Below are 9,427 nucleotides of genomic sequence, written 5' to 3' on the forward strand. Positions count from 1 at the left end.
CAGCAGCAGTTACAGGAAGACCACATTTTTTACACACACAAACTGAATTGGAGCCAGAGTACGTGGAGCTGAATTCGCATCCAGGCTCACTTCCTGTTTGGAACACGGCGGGTTAAGCAAGTAAGTCCACTGATAACTGCACATACCTCCTGCAGAACTTATGGGCCTCCTCCCATGTTCTGGGTCTGCTGTTGTACCAGTACCACCTCCTGATGACAGAAGACTGCACTGGACCTGAGCCGAGCCAGAGGAAGAGGAGGAAGAGGAGGAAGAGGAGAGGCTGCTGCTCCATCACCTGCTCACAGAAAACACAGAGAAGAGACGTTTACGCTGAGTTCACAGCATCAAAACGGCACCAAACACGTCTCGAGAACCGCTCCTTTCTAACCCAAACGGACACGTGGCCAAAAAAGATTTACAATTATGAGTTTTATCATATTATTTCAAAAACGACCTTCAGTTACAGATGTGAAATTTTAATCAAGTTTAAACTAGAATGAGATTTTCTGTACAATGTCAGCTGTGAAACTGCACCATAACCTGCTTTACCAGTGAGAAAACTTCTAACTTTCTTCAGTTTCAGAATTATCCAGATTATCACGATTTTTCCAAATCTCTTTGATTAAACCACAAACGTCCAGACCCACGTTCCTCATAGACTTTAAACCCAACGCCCCTGAAAACCAGAACAGAACCAAAACAAAACCAGAACAGAACCAAAACAAAACCAGAACAGAACCAAAACAAAACAGAACCAAAACAAAACAGAAAAGAACCAAAACAAAACCAGAACCAAAACAAAACAGAAAAGAACCAAAACAAAACAGAACAGTTCGTCGTCGTGTTCTCCCCTTGGTTCTCCCCTTGGTTCTCCCCTTGGTTCTGTTTGGAGCAGATTGGTCGGGTCTCCTCTGTCTGAAGTGACCCCGACCTGTCTGAGGCTCTGAGGTGGACCTGGGGGAACCTCCCAAAGACCTCCTGTCCTCTTCAGTTCTGGTCCAGTCCAGCTTCAGGAGGAATTAGGACCAGAGGAGATGATCGGACCAGAGAGAACGAAAACTCAAGCCAAACCAAGACGTGGATATAAACAGAGAATAAAACTGTCTCACTAAACACAGACTAAACCAGGACTAAACCAGGTCTAAACCAGGACTAAACACAGACTAAACCAGGTCTAAACACAGACTAAACCAGGACTAAACACAGACTAAACCAGGACTAAACCAGGTCTAAACACAGACTAAACCAGGACTAAAACACAGACTAAACCAGGACTAAAACAGGACTAAACCAGGACTAAAACAGGACTAAAACAGGACTAAAACAGGACTAAAACAGGACTAACTGTGCCAAAGACCTTTAAAGCTCTGAAGACCAGATCTAGTCCAAACATGACTTTTTTAACTCCCTGCACTAGAGAAAACGGTCTGCTCCTGTCGCTGCTGTCTGCTCCTGTCGCTGCTGTCTGCTCCTGTCGCTGCTGTCTGCTCCTGTCGCTGCTGTCTGCTCCTGTCGCTGCTGTCTGCTCCTGTCGCTCTCGTGTGCTCCTGTCACTCCACTCACCTTCAGCGTTCTCGTCTCAGTCTGAATGCAAAAACACGGAGCTGTGGAACTGCAGAAAAAGAAATCAATATTCAAACTGTGTCTGTCTCATTACGACGTGAAGACATTTGACTAAGAAATAATAATTTACATCAGGACCAAACTGGGACTAAACCAGGACCAAACTGGGACTAAACCAGGACCAAACTGGGACTGAACCAGGACCAAACTGGGACTAAACCAGGATCAAACTGGGACTGAACCAGGATCAAACTGGGACTGAACCAGGACCAAACTGGGACTAAACCAGGACCAAACTGGGACTGAACCAGGACCAAACTGGGACTAAACCAGGACTCAACCAGATCAGGACCAAAGCTGGATTAGAAGTCACTTGGAGGCAACTTTATCCACACTTTTATTCCTTTATCCGAGTTGTTATTTCTGCTCTCTGCACTTTATATTTTGCACCATCATCAGTTACAAAAAACAGCACATTTCTTTTCTTGTTGGAAATGTGTCGTCTTTGTCTGTCTGTCTGTAGATTTTGTGTTTATTAGGCCCGGGCGCCATGGCTGGCGTAGGGCCTGTTGTTATTGTTGAGGCGTGTGAAGCGCTGCAGGAAGGCGTGCGCACACGGGTGTAGCTGTAGCGGGCGGACACACAGAATTGAACTTAAAGAGCCCATATTACTCTATTTTCTGATGTTCTGTTGTTTCCTCATCACAAACAGACCTGGAGAAGGTGTTGGGAAAGTTCATTTTCTACATCAACTAGTTCAAAGTTCAGTTCACACATTTTAAAATGAAAATGTTTTTTTCAATACGTTGCTGCGAGCGATTCTTTTGAAATAACATTGCCAAAGCCCAAATAGAAGCACAGACAGCATTTATTTGATCAGTTTGAACCATGAAACTCTGTGTTACATCGGGTGACCGTATTTCCGTTGGTGAAAACCCGGACACGTCACCGGGGGTGGGAGGTGGGGCCTTGACATTGAGCTACAATCGTCCCTCACTATATCACGGTTCACCTTTCATGGATTGTATTATTTATTTATTTATTTTTTAACACACGGGTGGGTCAGGACTAAACCAGGCCTAAGCCAGGACTAATCTTGGACTTAAGAGAGAGAACGTCGAGCAGTTTGTCCGTAAAGCGCGGTTACACCCTTATCATCATAAGGCCCACTAGTCAGAAAGCCCACTAGTCAGAAAGCCCACTAGTCAGAAAGCCCACTAGTCAGAAAGCCCACTAGTCAGAAAGCCCACTAGTCAGAAAGTCCACTAGTCAGAAAGTCCACTAGTCAGAAAATCCTTCCCTCTTCTGTTGGTTTGTCAGCAACATTTCTCTTGAACAATTGAATGTTTATTTGATGAAAGCAACAGGGAATAATCCCTGGATCAGGGAAGAATTAGTTAAACTTTTGGATGTTTATCAATTAAAAATGACTGCAACATCAACATTTTTAGAGATATTGACAGGAAAACACATAATCATGAGTAACAGCATTAGTTAAGACCAGCAGTACTTAATGTGTTGGTTTACAAACCCACCAATGCTTTATTAAAAGAAAAAGCTTTAAAATAAAATTGAAATGAAGGTTGTAGAGCTCAACATTTTGCAAGTTGTTGCCTGAAAATCAGACAATTATTAACCCTGTTCCACTTAAAACTTAAGCCATTTCCACCCAAATCATTATTTCCTCAAACATTTTTGCTGCATTTTAAGGGTTTAATATATTTATTACTTTTAATGTTTACTTTTTAAAATATTTAAAACTTGAAATACAATTTCATTTGTAACAATTTGTAACACGACCTGAACATGGTTTTTATGACTAGAGGATCTTCTGATGAGACTGACCCCGTACAGGTTGATCGGGAAATTGCCGCTTAATCTCCGTGAGGTGTGGAGCTGAGCCGGTCCTTTCTCCTACAGTCACCACCGAGCCCATCCCGACAGTGAGTCCTGGTTCAGTCCTGGTTTAGTCCTGGTTTAGTCCTGGTTCAGTCCTGGTTCAGTCCTGGTTCAGTCCTGGTTTAGTCCTAGTTCAATCGTGGGTTAGTCTCTTTCAGTGTAGCTGTTGAAATTCTAATTGGAATAAAAATAATTTCCATTTCTTGTTTTTCTGGTGAAACACACTGATCTACAGTCACACAACTAACAGATACACAACTCATGAAAAATGACATTTTGGTTCCACACTCGTAAACACATTCTCATGTGTGACCAACATCACACAAATGTTCATGGGCCTGTGCACATACACACATTGTATTGTGGACATAATGATCATGTCAAATGGGCTGGACTCCTCATAAACTGCTTCTGTGGTGATGAACTGACCCCACTGATGCCTGATGGGGACCAGGTTGATCTGTGCTTGTTTTACCTTTGATGACATTTACATCAGTGAGTTTGATCAATCGGTTGATGAACCCAGTGTCAGGAACTACACTGGCAGTTGTCATCGTATGTTTCCAGACGTCTTCCTGGTTTATGATGTAATGTGAAGAGAGCCTATCGCATGTACCTAGGGCGATCGAAATGAAAACTGAGGTATGGTTGGAATTGTCGAACATAACAGAACATTACCATGACATGGAGATAAAGAAAACTGGGTCATTTTCAGATTTTTCCTAGAACAGAGCCTGCCGGAAGTTGTCGCATCTTTCCAAACATCTTACCCTATTGTGTCTCGTCCCAAACCTACTTACTGTATCACGACATGACATCACAAAGTGGAAAGGAGTGTTTTCAGTTTCAGAAACAAAGTAGCCAAAATATGCAAGACACAACTCCAGGTATGTTTGTGATGAGGAAAGAACATTGCGTGTAACATGAGCCCTTTAAAATCGCACATAAACCACAAAACGCATTATAACTGCAAAACTTAAATTCTGTCATTTTAATGTTCTATTACATTTATTTGACAGGAATTGAATTTCAGTAAACATGTAGACGTTTTCAACAAAGTCACACAAATTCAGTTAATACAACTTTGTATTTAACTTTCCTACAAATTGTAATTAAAGTACCTAAAACCCCGAGATAAGTCTGTTGCGTTGTCTTCTTTCACGTCCGACAAGCGATTCTCTTGGACCTCCGTAACCCGAGAGCTTTCCCCTCTGCGGGGGTCGACGGTGGGGCTTTCCCCCGTGTGCGCGCGGGAGTCGCCGGGGGCCCCGCATCCGGTCGAGCCCTGGTTGCTTGTCCCTCTTCTGGCGATTGTCCCCTGGATCAACCGCGACCGCTCTCCTCTTCACCCTGCTCTCTGGAAGTGGAAGCGCCTGATCGGGTGGAGCCGGGCCGGAACCTTCACGCGTCGGTGCATCGGGTTTAATCTTCTGTGCTGCGGCGGCGGGCTTGATCTTCTTGCGGTTCGCTCTGCTCGGGAGTTTGCTTGGGTTTGTGGAATCTTGAGTTTTTGGTTTTGGTTTGCCTCGGCGCGGTGCAGATGCAGTCTTTTCTTTTACTTTCGCAACCTCTTGTTTGGTCTTCAGGGAATTATTGAATTATCTCCTGTAAAAAAGTAAACTTGTATAAACAGGTGCACTATAACTTTCCTGGCACAAGGTCGACTCTGTCCTTTTCTTTAACCTGGAATGTTGCACTGTACGGCATTACAGGCTTCATTCATACTGACACGAAATAAATCTGATACAAGTCACACAGGTGTAAAAACATTTACTGAAATCTGATTTGACCTGAAGTGTGAACGTGGCCATAGCGACAAATATTTCAGACTTTATTACAGGTGTTTTTATTTGTCAGTGAATCCACAATTTGACCTCCAAGTTGGCCGTGTTGTGTCTCCTAAGACTATATAGTGGAACTAGGTGTGTCAAATTATCGCGTTAATTGCCATTAATTAATTACAGTCATATTTAGTGAAAAATCTAAAGATTGCATAAAACTTCAGGTTACTCATAAACTGTTAGTGCTGCGCTTTACTTTGTGGAAAGTGTTGTTTACTGTTTACAAGGATTTTTTTTTTTTTATATTTCATACATTTGTTGCTTAGTTGAGAATATTTGATTTAATGTATTAGTATTACCAAGCACTTTGTTCCCATACTGTATCGAAAATGAACCGAACAGTGACCTCAAAACAGAGGTACATACCAAACCATGATTTTTGTGTACCGTTCCACCCCAGTTATGACATCTTTATTGTAATTATAAACGTCTTAACTAAAGCATAAGAACGTTAACTGTACCAGGCTGGAGTTCAGCCTGTGCTTTGTCCTTGGAGGCCAGAGCCAGCTCCAGGGCCATGCTTTCACTGTTCAAGCGGTTCTGCATGGCACTCAGCTCCTCCTAAAAACACTTACACTTGGTTAGGACTTGATTGGGACTCCCTAAAGTCTTGGGGGTTAATGTTCCAGGTCAATCAAAGCTACCGAATGGGCCACAAACCAGGAAGATGTTTGGAAACACGCAATGCCAAGTTCTGGTGTAGTTCCTGACACTGGACTCGCCAACTGACTGAACAAACCCACTGAAGTAAATGTGCAGTAAAATGAAGAGTGCAGACGTATGTGCTGTTTGGAATCATCTGGAATTTGGCGCCTCATCTCTTCTAATCACATGCACCCAGTGCACTCGGAGTTTTGTGTCAGCGGGGAAATGATGAAAACTGAGGGATGGTTGGAACTGTTGATGAGCCGAACAGAACGGAATGCTACAATGACATGGAGATGAAGAAAACTGGAACATGTTCTCATTTTTCCTAGATTTTACTACCACGAACAGAGCCCCCGGAAGTTGTCATCACATGTGTCCAAAAGTCTGGTTTGTGAATAGAGCCTATTTTGTGCTGTACAGTGCTGTTTTTTTTTTTGTTTTTTTTTTCCATGGAGAGTGAGTTCATTTTATAATCAGCAGACATAATTACAGAAAATATTAAGGTTCAGAGACGTTTTGTGATCCGTTAAATACAGTTAACCAATACCCTTAAAAAAAAAAAAGAAGGCCCAGTTAGACAGTCTATCCCAAAACCCCATCTTACCTGTTCCCAGGGGAGGTGCTCGGGGCTTGAGTTGGCATTAGTCTCCTCTAGAATAGCCAACGCTACTCCATAGCTCCCTCAAAGAAAGATTTTCCCCACTTTTTTAACACTGTTGTTGTAGTCAAGACCGCACTAAATTGAGACCAAGACCTGTCGTGTCGGGGACCACAGGGTCACAAGACCAAGACCACGGCCCATTGAGACCAAATCAAGACCAGCTTTGTAATTTTCAACAGTTATTTGGTGTATATATTTTAAATATATAAATATATATATATATATATATATATATATATATATATATATATATTTTTTTTTTTTTTTATTCATCTCCATTTTATCACTGGTCAAGTGAGACCAAGACAAGAGGCTGGTCTCGAGTACGACGACACTACACAACACATTCAATCTTGACTAAAGAAATTCAAATATGTGTGAAAAAATATATATTAAAACCAAAGCTGAGTTTGTTTTCTGTATCACTTCAGGTCTAAAATTTGCTTTGTCTCGTCAAAAAAGTCGAGACCTGGCAGCTCAGATGAACAGGACAACAGTGTGTGGGTTGCCATGGTTGCAGTATGTCAAGTCTCCATCTCCAGACACAAAGTCGAGCTTTTAGGATTCCTGTCAACTACAGTCTCTTCTCTTTCACACGAAAAGAAAACATGAGGATGAGATGTTCACCTGCAGGCGCTTCAGCTCCTTGTCCTTCTTCAGCCTGTGCAGAAACTCCAGGCCGGCCGGCGTCAGCTCATTACCCTTCATCCCCTTTAACATGGACTCTGGATCACTGGACGTGTCTACAACGTTAAATAGATGAAATTACACTTCTATTACCTGCTAACACAGAACACTTAGATGACCATGACCACGTTTACGTGAGGTTTTTGAATTCCAAATTAATTGTTCTAGTTAGGAAATAAAATGTTCCCTTTAAGTTTACATGGAAAACACGTTAAATCGTCTTTATTTAATTCAGTTCAGTGTCTGGGGGTGGGGAAGGTTCTGATTGGACAGAGACACCAAAGTATTTATGTCGACCGGAAGAAAACACACACTTCAGCTGCTACTGGCATTTCTGTCATCTAGGTTTGTCGTGACGTCACGGACACAAACACCATCCAAACTTTTTTCATGGTTGTTCCGATGATAATTCTGGAGAATTCTCTCATCATGCTTTATGTCTGTCAGTTGAGGAGGAGAAGGGAAGAATGTTGGAGAAGAGAGAAGACGACAAAGTGAGTGTGAGGCTGTTCTACCTCAGCCCACTCCCACATCCCGCTCACAAATCCAAAGAGACATGGAGGAAAGTCCGAAGCCGGGACTGGTGGAGCCAGAATTATTTTTAAGAAGAATAGACATTTACCTGATCCAGGAATAAAATTAATTCAGCTTTAAAATCAGAATAAACCACCCACTTTCTTTGGAATTAATTCCTAATGAAAATTATTATTTGGAATTAAACTAAATGTAGCACCCTCAAGGAATGAGCATGAGCACGAGGTTTTTTAACAGGGTTTATTCACTCTTCAACCCGTGAGAACTGGCAGCAAAGAAAATAATAAATAAAACATCAAAATTAACTCTGCACCTTACAATATAATACAATATAATAATAAAGTACACAAACCTCGTGGGCTGACATCCACGAGGGGGCTAATTGTTAATCTTGCTTCAAATCCCTTCGCTATATACTAAATAAAAACAATAAACTAGTGTTTACATTGTTATTCCCATAAAATTTTATCTGACTTATTCTCATCTTACCGGAGATATTCACATGTCCGCGGCAATGTGTTGACAGCAAGGTGCGCAGTTAATTAGGTTCGGGCGGAACTTTCTATTATACTTTGTTCCACATTGTGATTGACCACTAGATGGCGCAAAGTAAAATATAAAGACAAGCGCGAAATTATATATAAATATTTGGGACCGTTACACTCCCACCAATCACTTGTGATTCATGGAACTGAATACTGCCTTTAAGCTTATGAACTAATTATTTTAACATGCAATAAACTATTTATTTATGAACTATTTATGGAATATGAATTATTACTTCAGAGTATTAAGTGTTAGGTATCTTTAATTTGCTTCCCACAGGACAACTGTCTTCTGAATGGGCCTTTCCAGGTAAACCGGTTTGGAGATACGCTTTCCCTTTTCATCCAAAGTTGGATCACTCATCAGTAGCTTAACCTTTCTCACTCTTTCGTCCTTACTAGGGTACACATCAACGATTTTCGCCAACTTCCACTGATTTCTTGGGGTTATTTCATCTTGCAAAAGCACAATATCATTGATCTTGACGTTTCTGCGTTGCTTAGTCCATTTTTGTCTACTTTGAAGATTTAGCAAGTACTCCTTTTTCCATCTTGCCCAAAAGGTATTGGCAAGGAGTTGAACACGACGCCATCTCTTCCGAAGATAAAGGTCTTCCTTGACAAATTTGCCTGGGGGTGGAGAGATGATTGTGGACTTCATGGTCAGTATGTGGTTTGGTGTTAGAGGTTCTGGGCTTGATGGGTCACATAGCTGGTCTGTGGTCAGGGGTCGACTATTTATTACTGCCATGACTTCATATAGGAATGTTCTTAGGGAGGAACTGTCGAGTTGTTTAGCTGATTGTTCTAGGATTGATGTCAGAACACTTCTTATGGTGCGGATTTGTCGCTCCCAGATGCCACCCATATGACTTGAGGCTGGGGTGTTCATGAGAAACTCGCATTCCAGATTTTCCAGTTTGGCTTGGTCCATTTCTTTAAGTGCCTCTACAAACTCATTTCTTGCGCCGACAAAGTTCGTGCCTTGATCACATCTTATCTGGCGAACTGAACCTCGTATGGCAATGAATGCACGCAATGCATTGATG

The 9,427-nt window shown here is 41.9% G+C and overlaps 1 long non-coding RNA gene across 1 annotated transcript; it reads right to left on the minus strand.

Annotated features, from left to right (window-relative positions):
• Positions 1–4,438: 4,438 nt before the first annotated feature.
• Positions 4,439–7,357, minus strand: LOC129409258 (uncharacterized). The gene is made up of 2 exons (XR_008632323.1): positions 7,240–7,357; positions 4,439–5,067 (listed from the first exon to the last, which is right to left on the minus strand). It is a non-coding gene; the product is annotated as an uncharacterized LOC129409258 (long non-coding RNA).
• Between the last annotated feature and the right edge of the window lie 2,070 nt (positions 7,358–9,427).

The sequence above is a fragment of the Boleophthalmus pectinirostris genome, unplaced genomic scaffold, assembly GCF_026225935.1.
Source record: "Boleophthalmus pectinirostris isolate CB_2022bp ecotype Guang Dong unplaced genomic scaffold, ASM2622593v1 HiC_scaffold_19, whole genome shotgun sequence".
NCBI classification, from domain to species: Eukaryota; Metazoa; Chordata; class Actinopteri; order Gobiiformes; family Gobiidae; genus Boleophthalmus; species Boleophthalmus pectinirostris.